The sequence below is a fragment of the Schistocerca serialis genome, chromosome 2, assembly GCF_023864345.2.
Source record: "Schistocerca serialis cubense isolate TAMUIC-IGC-003099 chromosome 2, iqSchSeri2.2, whole genome shotgun sequence".
NCBI classification, from domain to species: Eukaryota; Metazoa; Arthropoda; class Insecta; order Orthoptera; family Acrididae; genus Schistocerca; species Schistocerca serialis.
In genome coordinates, this window is record NC_064639.1 from 509,951,355 (window position 1) to 509,971,321 (window position 19,967).

Genomic DNA, 19,967 nt, shown 5'->3' on the forward strand with positions numbered 1-19,967 from the left:
TTAAGTGCTTACTTCTTGCAGTCATTTTAACGTATCGAGCCTATAATACCCCCAACTGGGAAGCGATCTGATAGGGCCTGGCTCCATCGCCAACAGCAGGAGCCTCTGATCTCACAATTCAGCTACGAAGAACGTGGTTTGCTCTTCGAAAGAAACTTGAAAGCAACATCAGCGATGAGGTCATCGAAGGTGACAAATAAATGTAGCGAATCCAGATAATCGCGTCGTTCCAGTAGTCGTTATACTTAATGCACAGGACATTTCTCATTTGCATTAGACAACGCTACATGACGATTCGGTGCTTATTTCTGCAGTAAGTAAGTGGGCCCACTACTTTCCTCCGATCGGATACCGACGTGGACGGATACCATCATTAAATGATTCACGAGTGGGAGCTTGGTCAGCTGCACTGCAGCAGGGCGTTACAGTGTGAACACCAGCCACAGTACGATGCGTTTTCGAATCGACAAACGACTTCTTTCCGTAAGGACTAGCGAGGGACGCAGTTTCCGATGCGTCGGACGAGGTGGCCGAGTGGTTAAGGCGTTGGACTGCTAATCCAATGTGCTCTGCACGCGTGGGTTCGAATCCCATCCTCGTCGAAGAATTTTACCTTAAGCACCCATTTCGGATCACGCCTTGTACATGCGAAACGCCACTCAGTAGTAGCAATGGAACATTACACCCTCACTCTCGCACCTCTCGGCATTTATTCTTGAGTATAGTTACGTGCACCCAGAGCTTCCCAACACTCGCCCTCCGAAGGCGAGAGACTTTTACAGACTGCTGCTAAGGTCAATCCCTCGCAATGTGATTGAGAGGAAGAGCCCTACGACCCTATGGCCTGCAGTGTGGAGAGCGGTCCAGAAGTCGTTCCTCCCCACGCGGGTACGAGCCGCGTGGTACCAGGTGGTGAACGGGAAGGTTGTAACACGACAAAGGCTGCACGCTATTGGGATGGCGGATTCCCCCCTTTGTCCACATTGCCACCTCGTGGATACTGACGACCACCGTTTAATATGTGGATCGGCGTTAGAGGTATGGCTGCTAGTGCAGAAGATCCTCGCCTGCTACCTACGTATCGCGCCTCGCACAATTGAGCCACGGCTCCTCCTTTGTCCAGAGGATACCTATTTCCCACCTGCGAAGACTCATGCTCTCACATGGTTTAAAGGCATGTCCATATACTACCTCTTTCGAGATGATGAGAAGATGGTGCTTGATTACTGGCAATTTCTCCAGGACAGTCATAGCACACTTGAGTGTACACCCCGATACCGACAACTATTTGCCAACTATTTACGCAGTGTCTTCGATAACCCCCCTCACAGTTGGGGAGTACCGGGCAGAGGATGACCGCCGTCATGGAGCTCCAAACGCTGCGAAATGTTGTACCAATTTAGAACATGGAATCTGTACGAAGATGGGCCATGCACACGGAGTGGCGTGCGGGATTTGGTTACGTTTTTCTTTCTTTATTACCTATCACCACGCTATTGGTTTCAAATTCTCTTTCATAGTTTAGAAGAAACTCTTGTTCTGTTGTTGCTACGGATGTACATTCTAATTTTGTTTGTCGTAACTGAAAGACGCCTTTTCCATCTATATATAAAAAAAGGATGGCAGAGGAAAAAAAATAAAAAAATAAAACAAAAAAATAAAAAAAATAAAAAAAAATAAAAAAAATATAAAAAGTAAAAAGTACAAAAAAATGGTAAGGCGACCGCTTACGATAAGAAAAAAAAAGGAAAAAAAACTAGCATCGCTGCCCCCTGTTGAGTTGTTGATTGGGGAAGTGGTTCGCGTCTTGCCATTGCAAATAAAAAAAAATTAAAAAAAATAAAAAAAAAACGTTGGTAGAGCACTTATAAAAAAAAAGAAAAAAAAGCGGTTCTAGGCAATTAAAAAAAAAAAAGCGGTTCAGGCGCTCAGCCCGGAACCGCGGGACTGCTACGGTCAAAAAAAAAAGTTGGTAGAGCAGTTATCCGCGAAAGGCAAAGGTCCCGAGTTCGAGCCTCGGTCGGGCACACAGTAACAAATAAAAAAAAAAAAAAAAAAAAGTGGTTAAGGCGTTGGACTGCTAATCTAATGTGCTCTGCACGCGTGGGTTCGAATCCCATCCTCGTCGAAGAATTTTACCTTAAGCACCCATTTCGGATCACGCCTTGTACATGCGAAACGCCACTCAGTAGTAGCAATGGAACATTACACCCTCACTCTCGCACCTCTCGGCATTTATTCTTGAGTATAGTTACGTGCACCCAGAGCTTCCCAACACTCGCCCTCCGAAGGCGAGAGACTTTTACAGACTGCTGCTAAGGTCAATCCCTCGCAATGTGATTGAGAGGAAGAGCCCTACGACCCTATGGCCTGCAGTGTGGAGAGCGGTCCAGAAGTCGTTCCTCCCCACGCGGGTACGAGCCGCGTGGTACCAGGTGGTGAACGGGAAGGTTGTAACACGACAAAGGCTGCACGCTATTGGGATGGCGGATTCCCCCCTTTGTCCACATTGCCACCTCGTGGATACTGACGACCACCGTTTAATATGTGGATCGGCGTTAGAGGTATGGCTGCTAGTGCAGAAGATCCTCGCCTGCTACCTACGTATCGCGCCTCGCACAATTGAGCCACGGCTCCTCCTTTGTCCAGAGGATACCTATTTCCCACCTGCGAAGACTCATGCTCTCACATGGTTTAAAGGCATGTCCATATACTACCTCTTTCGAGATGATGAGAAGATGGTGCTTGATTACTGGCAATTTCTCCAGGAGAGTCATAGCACACTTGAGTGTACACCCCGATACCGACAACTATTTGCCAACTATTTACGCAGTGTCTTCGATAACCCCCCTCACAGTTGGGGAGTACCGGGCAGAGGATGACCGCCGTCATGGAGCTCCAAACGCTGCGAAATGTTGTACCAATTTAGAACATGGAATCTGTACGAAGATGGGCCATGCACACGGAGTGGCGTGCGGGATTTGGTTACGTTTTTCTTTCTTTATTACCTATCACCACGCTATTGGTTTCAAATTCTCTTTCATAGTTTAGAAGAAACTCTTGTTCTGTTGTTGCTACGGATGTACATTCTAATTTTGTTTGTCGTAACTGAAAGACGCCTTTTCCATCTATATATAAAAAAAGGATGGCAGAGGAAAAAAAATAAAAAAATAAAACAAAAAAATAAAAAAAATAAAAAAAAATAAAAAAAATATAAAAAGTAAAAAGTACAAAAAAATGGTAAGGCGACCACTTACGATAAGAAAAAAAAGGAAAAAAAACTAGCATCGCTGCCCCCTGTTGAGTTGTTGATTGGGGAAGTGGTTCGCGTCTTGCCATTGCAAATAAAAAAAAATTAAAAAAAATAAAAAAAAAACGTTGGTAGAGCACTTATAAAAAAAAAGAAAAAAAAGCGGTTCTAGGCAATTAAAAAAAAAAAAGCGGTTCAGGCGCTCAGCCCGGAACCGCGGGACTGCTACGGTCAAAAAAAAAAGTTGGTAGAGCAGTTATCCGCGAAAGGCAAAGGTCCCGAGTTCGAGCCTCGGTCGGGCACACAGTAACAAATAAAAAAAAAAAAAAAAAAGTGGTTAAGGCGTTGGACTGCTAATCCAATGTGCTCTGCACGCGTGGGTTCGAATCCCATCCTCGTCGAAGAATTTTACCTTAAGCACCCATTTCGGATCACGCCTTGTACATGCGAAACGCCACTCAGTAGTAGCAATGGAACATTACACCCTCACTCTCGCACCTCTCGGCATTTATTCTTGAGTATAGTTACGTGCACCCAGAGCTTCCCAACACTCGCCCTCCCAAGGCGAGAGACTTTTACAGACTGCTGCTAAGGTCAATCCCTCGCAATGTGATTGAGAGGAAGAGCCCTACGACCCTATGGCCTGCAGTGTGGAGAGCGGTCCAGAAGTCGTTCCTCCCCACGCGGGTACGAGCCGCGTGGTACCAGGTGGTGAACGGGAAGGTTGTAACACGACAAAGGCTGCACGCTATTGGGATGGCGGATTCCCCCCTTTGTCCACATTGCCACCTCGTGGATACTGACGACCACCGTTTAATATGTGGATCGGCGTTAGAGGTATGGCTGCTAGTGCAGAAGATCCTCGCCTGCTACCTACGTATCGCGCCTCGCACAATTGAGCCACGGCTCCTCCTTTGTCCAGAGGATACCTATTTCCCACCTGCGAAGACTCATGCTCTCACATGGTTTAAAGGCATGTCCATATACTACCTCTTTCAAGATGATGAGAAGATGGTGCTTGATTACTGGCAATTTCTCCAGGACAGTCATAGCACACTTGAGTGTACACCCCGATACCGACAACTATTTGCCAACTATTTACGCAGTGTCTTCGATAACCCCCCTCACAGTTGGGGAGTACCGGGCAGAGGATGACCGCCGTCATGGAGCTCCAAACGCTGCGAAATGTTGTACCAATTTAGAACATGGAATCTGTACGAAGATGGGCCATGCACACGGAATGGCGTGCGGGATTTGGTTACGTTTTTCTTTCTTTATTACCTATCACCACGCTATTGGTTTCAAATTCTCTTTCATAGTTTAGAAGAAACTCTTGTTCTGTTGTAGCTACGGATGTACATTCTAATTTTGTTTGTCGTAAACGAAAGACGCCTTTTCCATCTATATATAAAAAAAGGATGGCAGAGGAAAAAAAAAATAAAAAAAATTAAACAAAAATAAATAAAAAAAATATAAAAAATTATAAAAAGTAAAAAGTACAAAAAAATGGTAAGGCGACCGCTTACGATAAGAAAAAAAAAGGAAAAAAAAAACTAGCATCGCTGCCCTCTGTTGAGTTGTTGATTGGGGCGGTGGTTCGCGTATTGCCATTTCTAATATAAAAAAAATTAAAAAAAATAAAAAAAACGTTGGTAGAGCACTTATAAAAAAAAAGAAAAAAAAAGCGGTTCTAGGCAATAAAAAAAAAAAAAGCGGTTCAGGCGCTCAGCCCGGAACCGCGGGACTGCTACGGTCACAAAAAAAAAAAAAAAAAAAAAAAAAAAGTTGGTAGAGCAATTATCCGCGAAAGGCAAAGGTCCCGAGTTCGAGCCTCGGTCGGGCACACAGTAAAAAATAAAAAAAAAAATAAAAAAGTGGTTAAGGCGTTGGACTGCTAATCCAATGTGCTCTGCACGCGTGGGTTCGAATCCCATCCTCGTCGAAGAATTTTACCTTAAGCACCCATTTCGGATCACGCCTTGTACATGCGAAACGCCACTCAGTAGTAGCAATGGAACGTGTAGGTGGCAGATAGCATCTGTAAGAAATACGAAACTAAACCGCCTATCAATTGGAAGGTCAGAACATTCGATAGGGTACGTCTTTCGAATCAAACATCATCTCAAGATCTATAAACGAATCTAAGTTTGGCACCATGGTGGTGTTTGGGAACGGTGCGTTCTCATTCATATTTAAGTGCTTACTTCTTGCAGTCATTTTAACGTATCGAGCCTATAATACCCCCAACTGTCGCCTTTCGACAGTTTGCTTTCCGTCCCGCCGCCATACACGGAAGCGATCTGATAGCGCCTGGCTCCATCGCCAACAGCAGGAGCCTCTGGCCTCACAATTCAGCTACGAAGAACGTGGTTTGCTCTTCGAAAGAAACTTGAAAGCAACATCAGCGATGAGGTCATCGAAGGTGACAAATAAATGTAGCGAATCCAGATAATCGCGTCGTTCCAGTAGTCGTTATACTTAATGCACAGGACATTTCTCATTTGCATTAGACAACGCTACATGACGATTCGGTGCTTATTTCTGCAGTAAGTAAGTGGGCCCACTACTTTCCTCCGATCGGATAACGACGTGGACGGATGCCATCATTAAATGATTCACGAGTGGGAGCTTGGTCAGCTGCACTGCAGCAGGGCGTTACAGCGTGAACACCAGCCACAGTACGATGCGTTTTCGAATCGACAAACGACTTCTTTCCGCAAGGACTAGCGAGGGACGCAATTTCCGATGCGTCGGACGAGGTGGCCGAGTGGTTAAGGCGTTGGACTGCTAATCCAATGTGCTCTGCACACGTGGGTTCGAATCCCATCCTCGTCGAAGAATTTTACCTTAAGCACCCATTTCGGATCACGCCTTGTACATGCGAAACGCCACTCAGTAGTAGCAATGGAACGTGTAGGTGGCAGATAGCATCTGTAAGAAATACGAAACTAAACCGCCTACCAATTGGAAGGACACAACATTCGATAGCGTACGTCTTTCGAATCAAACATCATTTCAAGATCTATAAACGAATCGAAGTTTGGCACCATGGTGGTGTTTGGGAACGGTGCGTTCTCATTCATATTTAAGTGCTTACTTCTTGCAGTCATTTTAACGTATCGAGCCTATAATACCCCCAACTGGGAAGCGATCTGATAGGGCCTGGCTCCATCGCCAACAGCAGGAGCCTCTGATCTCACAATTCAGCTACGAAGAACGTGGTTTGCTCTTCGAAAGAAACTTGAAAGCAACAAATGCGATGAGGTCATCGAAGGTGACAAATAAATGTAGCGAATCCAGATAATCGCGTCGTTCCAGTAGTCGTTATACTTAATGCACAGGACATTTCTCATTTGCAGTAGACAACGCTACATGACGATTCGGTGCTTATTTCTGCAGTAAGTAAGTGGGCCCACTACTTTCCTCCGATCGGATACCGACGTGGACGGATACCATCATTAAATGATTCACGAGTGGGAGCTTGGTCAGCTGCACTGCAGCAGGGCGTTACAGTGTGAACACCAGCCACAGTACGATGCGTTTTCGAATCGACAAACGACTTCTTTCCGTAAGGACTAGCGAGGGACGCAGTTTCCGCTGCGTCGGACGAGGTGGCCGAGTGGTTAAGGCGTTGGACTGCTAATCCAATGTGCTCTGCACGCGTGGGTTCGAATCCCATCCTCGTCGAAGAATTTTACCTTAAGCACCCATTTCGGATCACGCCTTGTACATGCGAAACGCCACTCAGTAGTAGCAATGGAACATTACACCCTCACTCTCGCACCTCTCGGCATTTATTCTTGAGTATAGTTACGTGCACCCAGAGCTTCCCAACACTCGCCCTCCCAAGGCGAGAGACTTTTACAGACTGCTGCTAAGGTCAATCCCTCGCAATGTGATTGAGAGGAAGAGCCCTACGACCCTATGGCCTGCAGTGTGGAGAGCAGTCCAGAAGTCGTTCCTCCCCACGCGGGTACGAGCCGCGTGGTACCAGGTGGTGAACGGGAAGGTTGTAACACGACAAAGGCTGCACGCTATTGGGATGGCGGATTCCCCCCTTTGTCCACATTGCCACCTCGTGGATACTGACGACCACCGTTTAATATGTGGATCGGCGTTAGAGGTATGGCTGCTAGTGCAGAAGATCCTCGCCTGCTACCTACGTATCGCGCCTCGCACAATTGAGCCACGGCTCCTCCTTTGTCCAGAGGATACCTATTTCCCACCTGCGAAGACTCATGCTCTCACATGGTTTAAAGGCATGTCCATATACTACCTCTTTCGAGATGATGAGAAGATGGTGCTTGATTACTGGCAATTTCTCCAGGACAGTCATAGCACACTTGAGTGTACACCCCGATACCGACAACTATTTGCCAACTATTTGCGCAGTGTCTTCGATAACCCCCCTCACAGTTGGGGAGTACCGGGCAGAGGATGACCGCCGTCATGGAGCTCCAAACGCTGCGAAATGTTGTACCAATTTAGAACATGGAATCTGTACGAAGATGGGCCATGCACACGGAGTGGCGTGCGGGATTTGGTTACGTTTTTCTTTCTTTATTACCTATCACCACGCTATTGGTTTCAAATTCTCTTTCATAGTTTAGAAGAAACTCTTGTTCTGTTGTTGCTACGGATGTACATTCTAATTTTGTTTGTCGTAACTGAAAGACGCCTTTTCCATCTATATATAAAAAAAGGATGGCAGAGGAAAAAAAATAAAAAAATAAAACAAAAAAAATAAAAAAAAATAAAAAAAATTATAAAAAGTAAAAAGTACAAAAAAATGGTAAGGCGACCGCTTACGATAAGAAAAAAAAGGAAAAAAAAACTAGCATCGCTGCCCCCTGTTGAGTTGTTGATTGGGGAAGTGGTTCGCGTCTTGCCATTGCAAATAAAAAAAAATTAAAAAAAATAAAAAAAAACGTTGGTAGAGCACTTGTAAAAAAAAAGAAAAAAAAGCGGTTCTAGGCAATAAAAAAAAAAAGCGGTTCAGGCGCTCAGCCCGGACCCGCGGGACTGCTACGGTCAAAAAAAAAAGTTGGTAGAGCAGTTATCCGCGAAAGGCAAAGGTCCCGAGTTCGAGCCTCGGTCGGGCACACAGTAACAAATAAAAAAAAAAAAAAAAAAAAGTGGTTAAGGCGTTGGACTGCTAATCCAATGTGCTCTGCACGCGTGGGTTCGAATCCCATCCTCGTCGAAGAATTTTACCTTAAGCACCCATTTCGGATCACGCCTTGTACATGCGAAACGCCACTCAGTAGTAGCAATGGAACATTACACCCTCACTCTCGCACCTCTCGGCATTTATTCTTGAGTATAGTTACGTGCACCCAGAGCTTCCCAACACTCGCCCTCCCAAGGCGAGAGACTTTTACAGACTGCTGCTAAGGTCAATCCCTCGCAATGTGATTGAGAGGAAGAGCCCTACGACCCTATGGCCTGCAGTGTGGAGAGCGGTCCAGAAGTCGTTCCTCCCCACGCGGGTACGAGCCGCGTGGTACCAGGTGGTGAACGGGAAGGTTGTAACACGACAAAGGCTGCACGCTATTGGGATGGCGGATTCCCCCCTTTGTCCACATTGCCACCTCGTGGATACTGACGACCACCGTTTAATATGTGGATCGGCGTTAGAGGTATGGCTGCTAGTGCAGAAGATCCTCGCCTGCTACCTACGTATCGCGCCTCGCACAATTGAGCCACGGCTCCTCCTTTGTCCAGAGGATACCTATTTCCCACCTGCGAAGACTCATGCTCTCACATGGTTTAAAGGCATGTCCATATACTACCTCTTTCAAGATGATGAGAAGATGGTGCTTGATTACTGGCAATTTCTCCAGGACAGTCATAGCACACTTGAGTGTACACCCCGATACCGACAACTATTTGCCAACTATTTACGCAGTGTCTTCGATAACCCCCCTCACAGTTGGGGAGTACCGGGCAGAGGATGACCGCCGTCATGGAGCTCCAAACGCTGCGAAATGTTGTACCAATTTAGAACATGGAATCTGTACGAAGATGGGCCATGCACACGGAATGGCGTGTGGGATTTGGTTACGTTTTTCTTTCTTTATTACCTATCACCACGCTATTGGTTTCAAATTCTCTTTCATAGTTTAGAAGAAACTCTTGTTCTGTTGTAGCTACGGATGTACATTCTAATTTTGTTTGTCGTAAACGAAAGACGCCTTTTCCATCTATATATAAAAAAAGGATGGCAGAGGAAAAAAAAATAAAAAAAATTAAACAAAAAAAATAAAAAAAATAAAAAAAATTATAAAAAGTAAAAAGTACAAAAAAATGGTAAGGCGACCGCTTACGATAAGAAAAAAAAAAGGAAAAAAAAAACTAGCATCGCTGCCCCCTGTTGAGTTGTTGATTGGGGCGGTGGTTCGCGTATTGCCATTTCTAATAAAAAAAAAATTAAAAAAAATAAAAAAAACGTTGGTAGAGCACTTATAAAAAAAAAGAAAAAAAAGCGGTTCTAGGCAATAAAAAAAAAGCGGTTCAGGCGCTCAGCCCGGAACCGCGGGACTGCTACGGTCAGAAAAAAAAAAAAAAAAAAAAAGTTGGTAGAGCAGTTATCCGCGAAAGGCAAAGGTCCCGAGTTCGAGCCTCGGTCGGGCACACAGTAAAAAATAAAAAAATAAAATAAAAAAGTGGTTAAGGCGTTGGACTGCTAATCCAATGTGCTCTGCACGCGTGGGTTCGAATCCCATCCTCGTCGAAGAATTTTACCTTAAGCACCCATTTCGGATCACGCCTTGTACATGCGAAACGCCACTCAGTAGTAGCAATGGAACGTGTAGGTGGCAGATAGCATCTGTAAGAAATACGAAACTAAACCGCCTATCAATTGGAAGGTCACAACATTCGATAGCGTACGTCTTTCGAATCAAACATCATCTCAAGATCTATAAACGAATCGAAGTTTGGCACCATGGTGGTGTTTGGGAACGGTGCGTTCTCATTCATATTTAAGTGCTTACATCTTGCAGTCATTTTAACGTATCGAGCCTATAATACCCCCAACTGTAATAAATGTGCTATCTCCCATCCTATTTAATATCTATGTCAATGATATGCCGGTCATCCCCGAGTGCCACCTTGCACAATACGCTGACGACACAGCGCTATACACCACTGGCCGCATTACTGACGCCGTCGTCGCCCGCCTCCAGCGACAGGTGGACGCCACTATCAGCTGGTGCCGGACAAACAAAATAGCTCTCAATGCCGCCAAAACTACGGCAGTTTACTTCACGAAACGGCGCCCAGTCCTCCGCCGCAATATCTCAATTGCAGGTGTGCAGGTGCCCTGGTCCCCGACAACCACCTACCTCCGGGTCCAGATGGACCACAAGTTGCTCTTCCACTGTCATGCGGAGTATGTCACCACCAAGGGGTAAAAGCTAACCAGGGCTTTGTACCCGCTCTTTCGCAGTAGGGATCTTAACCTGCATAACAAGCTCCGCATTTACCGAACAGTTATCCTGCCTGCCCTCACGTATGGATCTGCTGCATGGGCCACGATTAGTGTCACCAGGATGCGGACATTGTAGTGCCTGCAGAACAAGGTGCTCAGGTGGAGCCTGAACGCCCCGCGACTCACGAGAATTGTTACTCTCCACGAGGAAGCAGATATCGGCCCCCTAAAGACGACCATACGCAACAACGCGCGGCGGCTCTATGAGAAAGTGGATGCCTTGCGGGACACTGTCCATGGGTTACGCCACGTTGGGACCACACTTCCACGCCGCTGGCATCGACATCCGGTTCCACTAACCATCCTAGAGGAAACGGATTCCGACCATGGCTAAAGATAGGTCTGGCACGCCCACCACGGACGCATCCTTTGGCGGGACTAGCCCCCATTCTACGTCCAATACTTTCCAATCATACCTGCCCATGTTAGGCTAAATTTTTCTGCCTGACTCATGTAGTACTGTTACCGTCAGAGGGTGGTACGGGACTACAAGTCCCACCGCCACACCTCCAAAGTGAATTGCAGTGATGCAGTCACTGCCCTGTGGAAATTTACTGCCTCACCAACACAGTTAGACCGCAATAGAACGGTGATGCTGTAATGTAACATATCACAAAAAAAAAAAAAAAAAAAAAAAAAAAGGTAGCGAATCCAGATAATCGCGTCGTTCCAGTAGTCGTTATACTTAATGCACAGGACATTTCTCATTTGCATTAGACAACGCTACATGACGATTCGGTGCTTATTTCTGCAGTAAGTACGTGGGCCCACTACTTTCCTCCGATCGGATACCGACGTGGACGGATGCCATCATTAAATGATTCACGAGTGGGAGCTTGGTCAGCTGCACTGCAGCAGGGCGTTACAGCATTTACACCAGCCACAGTACGATGCGATTTCGAATCGATAAATGACTTCTTTCTGTAAGGACTAGCGAGGGACGCAGTTTCCGATGCATCAGACGAGGTGACCGAGTGGTTACGGCGTTGGACTGCTAATCCAATGTGCTCTGCACGCGTGGGTTCGAATCCCATCTTCGTCGAAGAACTTTACGTAAGGCACCCATTTCGGATCACGCCTTCTACATGCGAAACGCCACTCAGTAGTAGCAATGGAACGTGTAGGTGACAGATAACATCTGTAAGAAATACGAAACTAAACCGCCTACCAATTGGAAGGACACAACATTTGATAGCGTACGTCTTTCGAATCAAACATCATCTCAAGATCTATAAACGAATCGAAGTTTGGCACCATGGTGGTGTTTGGGAACGGTGCGTTCTCATTCATATTTAGGTGCTTACTTCTCGCAGTCATTTTAACGTATCGAACCTATAATACCCCCAACTGTAGCACAACTGGCTCCATCGCCAACAGCAGGAGCCCCTGGTGTCACAATTCGGCTACGAAGAACGTGGTTTGCTCTTCGAAAGAAACTTGAAAGCAACATCCTTGATGAGGTCAACGAATGTGACAAATAAACGTTGCGAATCGAGATAATCGCGTCGTTGCAGTAGTTGTTATACTAAATGCACAGGACATTTCTCATTTGCATTAGACAACGCTATACGACGATTCGGTGCTTATTTCTGCAGTAAGTAAGTGGGCCCACTACTTTCCGCCGATCGGATACCTACGTGGTCGGATGCCATCATTAAATGATTCATGAGTGGGAGCTTGGTCAGCTGCACTGCAGCAGTGCGTTACAGCGTTTACACCAGCCACAGTACGATGCGATTTCGAATCGACAAACGACTTCTTTCCGTAAGGACTAGCGAGGGACGCAGTTTCCGATGCATCAGACGAGGTGGCCGAGTGGTTATTCCGGCTTGAGCCGTCGTGGAGAGCGGACGTGTGTACGCTGTGCTCCGTCGCTGCTCAGGGCAAGGCAAGTTTGCTGCTGCTTGTGCCGCCATGTTGTTTTGTTTATCTTGTTATTGGTTGATTTTTCGTTTAGTTATCAATAGCTTCGTTTTGTGCTGTCTGGGTGCTCGTGTTGATGTTTGTGTAATGGTGCCAGTTTGAAGATGGCTTTGATTTCTAGACGAGATACTCTTAAGTTTACTTTTGAACGTGGATGTGTTAAACCGTCTGCCCTAGAATTTCAATATTTTGTGATTGAACAAGTCAAGATTCCTTCCGATGCTATTACTGGAATACATTTGTCGCACCTAGCAACAGTCGGGTTTGTTAAATTGAAGGATTCTGATCTCTGTAGTCGTATCGTTGAAGAAAGTGGTGGCGTTATGAAATTTACACGTTCTGATGGGAGTGTTACCGAAGTTCACGTCTCTTTTGGTGGACTTGGTTTGCGTACGGTGCGGATATTTGAACTTCCTTTCGAAATCCCTTGTGATCATGTGAGCGAGGTTTTACGTGCATATGGCCGTGTCCTTTCTATTCACGAAGAAAAGTGGGGAAATGATTATCCGTTGCCTGTACTGAACGGCGTGAGGCAGGTTCGAATTGATTTGATGAAGCACATCCCGTCCTTCATCAGTGTATCCGGGTATCGTGCTTTAGTTATTTATGATGGACAGCCGCGAACTTGTTCTATATGTAACTCGACGGAGCACATTCGCGCCGAGTGTTCGCGACGTCGGATCGCGCAGTTGCCACCCGGAGATAGCGTCACGCGTTCACCTGGCGTTGTAAATATACCGCTCTCGTATGCGGCTGCGTCTGTCAGCGCTCCACCGTCCCCTCCCGTTGCGACAAGTGTCATCCAAGCGACGAGTACCGACAATGTCTCTCAAGCAGTTCCCCTTCACGATTCCACGGTCTCTGACCAGGGTGAACCTGCTTTACGCCGGCTACAAAACGGAGTGCCAGTTAACCCAGAGGTTTCGACTGATACTCACCAGCGTCGAACTGATGAGACAGCGCTCCAGGAGTTGGAATACTCAGCCACTGTCGGAGCTCCTCTGCCTCACTCTCCACCGGATGACGGGCAAGATATGGTCTCTTCACCTCCTAGATCGCGAAAAAACAAGAAGAGGCGAATTGCCCATCCGGCGGCGGCGCACGAGGTCCCAAAAACCAGGGAAAAGTTGCGTCAGATTACGAAGATGGACAATGACCAAAGCAATGACCAGAGGAAAATAAGGATATTTCAGATAGTTCAACGTATAGTCCAGATAGGGCAGATGGTAGAAACCCTGTAACACACAGGTCTGGAGGAGGGATAGAGTGTACAGAAGGCTTGGCAGCTCCCAATGTTAGTCCACCCAGACGGCCATCTCGTGAATGTAGCACGGATCGGTCTTCCCCTAGGTTGGACTGGGCGACGGACAAGGAAGATGACTGTATACCACGAGCAACGACGGCAGTTGACAAGCTGCCGATGATCATTGATAGCATACCCGTTGATGAAAGTCTCCTTGCGGGGGCACCCTGGATCGCTGCGCTAAAATGAAATGCCTAATTTGTCCACAGATAATAACAGGAAGATTTTGTTGAACGTTACACTGGTTTTTATGTTGGTGTGTCCATTTGTTTTATCATCTTAAATGGAACGACGTTTACAGAGAATGTCGCAGACTTACAATATAATGACTTTGAATATTAACAGGATTAGGATTCCACCAAAATTGACGGCTTTGAAAGATTTCTTGTATAATTCGGATACCGATATTGCTCTCTTGCAGGAGGTAATGGTCAGTGAATTTAATTTCCCGGGGTTTACCGAAATTTTAAATGTTGCTTTCGAAAATGAATGTGGAACGGCTATTTTGGTGAAACATGGTATACCGGCGGAGCCTTTGTGTCTTCTAGAATCCGGTCGCGAAACCTTGTAAAATCTTTAATAACACAATTGTTAATGTCTATGCCCCCTCTGGTAGCAGCTCCCGAGCGGCCAGGACAACTTTTTTCACCGGTGAAATGGTTCAATTATTAACAGACAATTCAGAAAATATCATCATAGCTGGCGACTGGAACTGTGTACTGAAGTCAAAAGATCAAAAACCGAACTTTAACTTCTCTCAAGCACTGAAAGATTGTGTCACAGCCTTACGTCTTACAGACGCATGGGAATTATTTCACCCCACAGCTGTTAAGTTTACATATATGACGAACTTGGCGGCCAGTAGAATTGACAGAATTTATATATCCGATAGAGTAATGCAGTGTGCATCTTCAATAGACACGATTACCACCAGTTTTTCTGATCACTGTGGAGTTCGTTGTAGCATACATCTTGCCTGGCAAAAGACCTATTGGGGACGCGGGCTTTGGAAATTGAATGTCAGTCTCCTTAACGAAACAGACTTAAATGAATCCATCCAAGTGACCTGGAATATGTGCCTCAGAGCGAGACCCAGATACGTTTCCACCATTGAGTGGTGGACCAACTACGCTAAAAGGAAGCTGCGGATGACTTTGATCGACTATGGCAAGGCAAGGGCTCAACTTCGGAAAGACACTATCGAATTTTATTATACCTGTTTGCGAGAACTGATGATCGTCCAGTTTTGTCTGCTGACCATTTCATGCAAATAAAGAAAATTAAGGCGATTTTAACCCAACTGAAACGAAGATAACTCGATGGTCTGAAGGTGAAGTCAAGATCACATTCCACTGTCGAAGATGAAACTGCCTCTTTGTATCATCTCCTCCGGCATGCAAAGAATAGAAGGAATAGTTTTATCAACACCCTGCGTGATGTGAATAACGATGTGCTCCATGAACAACGTGACATCATTAACGAAATCCATTGCTTTTTTACGAGTTTATATACTGCAACTGACGTCAATGAACAGTCTGTGGCGACGTTACTTAACGGCACAGACTCGATAGTTACCGAGGACGAGAATAGGGCGATATGGGACATATTTTCTAGTGATGATGTTTTGGATATCGTCAAAACTTCTCCGGTAAACAAGACGCCTGGGCCGGATTGTTTACCAGTCGAATTTTACTACAGGTTTTGGAATGTTCTAGGGGATGTGTTCACCGCCGTCATCAATGAAGTCATCAACGGTATCTCCATACCCTCGGAGTTTAAAGAGGGTGTCTTTGTGATGGTACCCAAGGGGCGAGGAATGAAGGATGTCCGTCGTCTGCGACCTATATGTTTATTAAATGGAGACTACAAAATTGCTGCCCGTGCACTGAAATTGCGACTGACTCCAGTCCTACAACGTGTCATTGCGCAGGACCAAACGGCCCTTCCGCATAGAAGTATCCTCAAAACGGTCAGTGAATATCGTGATGTGAGCTTTTGACCGGATTGATCATAGTTATCTTTTTCAAACAATGTCGGCTCTGGGTTTTGGGGGACGGTGCTTGAAGTCTTTGCAAAGTATGATTACTGGGATGACGACAAAAGTACTTGTCAACGGTCAATGCACGAGAGCCATAAATATTTGTCGTGGATTCCCGCAAGGAAGCCCGCTCTCCATGCTGCTCTATGTCATAACTCTGGAACCTCTTGTCCGACGTTTAAACGTTCTCTTGGAAGGGATCACGATTATGTCGGTAAAGAAAGTAACCAATGTGTATGCAGATGATTTAGGAGTCATAGTTCGGAGTGACGAAGATGTTCAAGCTCTTAAGACCGCCTTACACACTTATTGTGGTGCTACTGGTGCTGCTGTGAATAATACGAAAAGCTCTATGCTCAGCCTGAATGGTTATGCGAACGCAGACTTAGATTGGATCACTTCCACGAACCAACATAAGTCTCCCGGTGTAACATTTTCTAGCTGCCCGCTCAAGATGGCTTCCGTTAACTGGAAGAACATGCTTACCAACATCAGAGGCTCATTAATAGAGCATCGAAATAGGGACCTCAATTTAATGCAAAGGGTACAACTGATTAACTGTGTGATCCTGTCAAAAGCGATTTACCTGGGGCAATGTCTTCCTATTCCCTTGGGCATCGCCAAAAATATTACGAGGGTAGTTTGTCAGCTGTTATGGAGAGGCTGTATTTTTAAAGTGGCAGCTCGTACAGTGACCTTACCTCCGGTCGCCGGTGGCCTCGGACTCACAGATATTCGTCAAAAGACAGTGACTTTATTTATCAAGCGTACTCGAGAACGTCTCCGTAAGTACCCCGACAGTATTACGACGCAACTGTTTCACCTGACTGAACCTCAGAGTTTAGATGCTCCTGTCAATGTGGCTCCGATACATTTCAAGTTGCACCACGTCAGACTTTACTTCACTGAGATCAGCTACAAAGAGAGTATACATCTGACACCCAGCCGCAGCGCCACGTCATCTACTACTTGTATTCCATGGCGCTGTTCAGTCAGGAATCGAATCGAGAAAAAATATCCATCCAAAGATTGGAATACTGTTTGGAAGAATATTCATAATAAAGTATTAACAATGTCAGTACGGTCGACATGGTATCAAGTGGTTAACGATATCATCGCCAACAATGAGAGGCTACATGCTATAGGACTTCATGATACTCCCTTGTGTCGCCGTTGTGGATATGTGGATACGACAGTTCACAGGTTTACTTGAAAGGATACAATACCATATGGAACGACATTAAGCAGCAGGTCGCATTCCTCAGGCGCAATGATGGTAGATTCATCACCACCACCAAACTATCGGCCCCGGACATGATGTATTTTCCGCGTCAGAAAAATAATACCATACTGTGGCTATACGGCAATTTTGTTCACTTTGTCATCCACAAAACGACCACGGACACTATTGAGGACTACAACTGCTACATCACGGAGGAATATTACAAGCTACGCGCCCAACGGAACCACACCAAGCATTTTGGAAATATGCTACAAATACTCTTTCAAAAGGAAGGTATTGGATGATGTGTTGAATGACATACTGTGACTATACTCTGAGATCAGTGTCATGTATTGTGTGTGTCCTTAAGAAGTCTATGTTTCTCAGTTTTCCAATTAATTTTTCTTTCTTTCTCCACAATTTTCAGCAGATCATGTTCCCTCATTTTGAAAACCCATCCAACGTTACAGCATAAGTGCATTTGGATGGAGAAATTTACTTTTCTCACCACGTCTGGTATGGATTCCCTTACGTGCGACGGAGCATTTAATTTGATTTTCGCAATGAAGCTCGCCGAAGAAGGCGCATGAAGGAGAGCGAATGGAAGGGCTAGCAGGGGAGATGGGAGGCCCTAAAAAAAAAAAAAAAAGTCGTAGAGCGTAAAAAAAAGTGGTTAAGGCGTTGGACTGCTAATCCAATGTGCTCTGCACGCGTGGGTTCGAATCCCATCCTCGTCGAAGAATTTTACGTAAAGCACCTATTTCGGATCACGCCTTCTACATACGAAACGCCACTCAGTAGTAGCAATGGAACGTGTAGGTGGCAGATAACATCTGTAAGAAATACGAAACTAAACCGCCTACCAATTGGAAGGACACAACATTCGATAGCGTACATCTTTCGAAACAAACATCATCTCAAGATTTATAAACGAATCGAAGTTTGGCACCATGGTGGTGTTTGGGAAGGGTGCGTTCTCATTCATATTTAAGTGCTTACTTCTCGCAGTCATTTTAACGTATCGAGTCTATAATACCCCCAACTGGGCTACGAAGAACGTCGATCGCCGGTACGGGACTACAAGTCCCACCGCCACACCTTCACCTGCCCATGTTAGGCAAAATTTTCTACCTGACTCATGTAGTACTGTCACCGTCAGAGGGTGGTACGGGACCACAAGTCCCACCGCCACACCTCCAAAGTGAATTGCAGTGACGCAGTCACTGCCCTGTGGAAATTTACTGCCTCACCAACACAGTTAGACCGCAATAGACCGGTGATGCTGTATTGTAACATATCACCCCGGACTACAAGTCCATTTAAAAAAAAAAAAAAAAAAAAAAAAAAAAAAAAAAAAAAAAAAAAACGAAGAACATGGTTTGCTCTTCGAAAGAAACTTGAAAGCAACATCAGCGATGAGGTCATCGAACGTGACAAATAAATGTAGCGAATCCAGATAATCGCGTCGTTGCAGTAGTCGTTATACTTAATGCACAGGACATTTCTCATTTGCATTAGACAACGCTACATGACGATTCGGTGCTTATTTCTGCAGTAAGTAAGTGGGCCCACTACTTTCCTCCGATCGGATACCGACGTGGACGGATGCCATCATTAAATGATTCACGAGTGGGAGCTTGGTCAGCTGCACTGCAGCAGGGCGTTACAGCGTGAACACCAGCCACAGTACGATGCGATTTCGAATCGACAAACGACTTCTTTCCGTAAGGACTAGCGAGGGACGCAGTTTCCGATGCGTCGGACGAGGTGGCCGAGTGGTTAAGGCGTTGCACTGCTAATCCAATGTGCTCTGCACGCGTGGGTTCGAATCCCATCCTCGTCGAAGAATTTTACCTTAATTTCGGATCACGCCTTGTACATGCGAAACGCCACTCAGTAGTAGCAATGGAACGTGTAGCTGGCAGATAGCATCTGTAAGAAATACGAAACTAAACCGCCTACCAATTGGAAGGACACAACATTCGATAGCGTACGTCTTTCGAATCAAACATCATCTCAAGATCTATAAACGAATCGAAGTTTGGCACCATGGTGGTGTTTGGGAACGGTGCGTTCTCATTCATATTTAAGTGCTTACATCTTGCAGTCATTTTAACGTATCGAGCCTATAATACCCCCAACTGTAATAAATGTGCTATCTCCCATCCTATTTAATATCTATGTCAATGATATGCCGGTCATCCCCGAGTGCCACCTTGCAAAATACGCTGACGACACAGCGCTATACACCACTGGCCGCATTACTGACGCCGTCGTCGCCCGCCTCCAGCGACAGGTGGACGCCACTATCAGCTGGTGCCGGATAAACAAAATAGCTCTCAATGCCGCCAAAACTACGGCAGTTTACTTCACGAAACGGCGCCCAGTCCTCCGCCGCAATATCTCAATTGCAGGTGTGCAGGTGCCCTGGTCCCCGACAACCACCTACCTCCGGGTCCAGATGGACCACAAGTTGCTCTTCCACTGTCATGCGGAGTATGTCACCACCAAGGGGTAAAAGCTAACCAGGGCTTTGTACCCGCTCTTTCGCAGTAGGGATCTTAACCTGCATAACAAGCTCCGCATTTACCGAACAGTTATCCTGCCTGCCCTCACGTATGGATCTGCTGCATGGGCCACGATTAGTGTCACCAGGATGCGGACATTGTAGTGCCTGCAGAACAAGGTGCTCAGGTGGAGCCTGAACGCCCCGCGACTCACGAGAATTGTTACTCTCCA

General features: G+C 45.9%; 5 non-coding genes across 5 annotated transcripts; all 5 read left to right on the forward strand.

The window, feature by feature from the left end:
* The first annotated feature begins 520 nt into the window (after positions 1-520).
* On the forward strand, positions 521-602 carry Trnas-gcu (transfer RNA serine (anticodon GCU)). Its single transcript has one exon. It is a non-coding gene; the product is annotated as a tRNA-Ser (tRNA).
* A 5,401-nt stretch (positions 603-6,003) lies between these two features.
* Trnas-gcu (transfer RNA serine (anticodon GCU)) lies at positions 6,004-6,085 on the forward strand. Its single transcript has one exon. It is a non-coding gene; the product is annotated as a tRNA-Ser (tRNA).
* Positions 6,086-6,855: 770 nt separating this feature from the next.
* On the forward strand, positions 6,856-6,937 carry Trnas-gcu (transfer RNA serine (anticodon GCU)). Its single transcript has one exon. It is a non-coding gene; the product is annotated as a tRNA-Ser (tRNA).
* Positions 6,938-11,702: 4,765 nt separating this feature from the next.
* Positions 11,703-11,784, forward strand: Trnas-gcu (transfer RNA serine (anticodon GCU)). The gene has a single exon. It is a non-coding gene; the product is annotated as a tRNA-Ser (tRNA).
* A 7,205-nt stretch (positions 11,785-18,989) lies between these two features.
* Trnas-gcu (transfer RNA serine (anticodon GCU)) lies at positions 18,990-19,071 on the forward strand. Its single transcript has one exon. It is a non-coding gene; the product is annotated as a tRNA-Ser (tRNA).
* Positions 19,072-19,967: the final 896 nt, after the last annotated feature.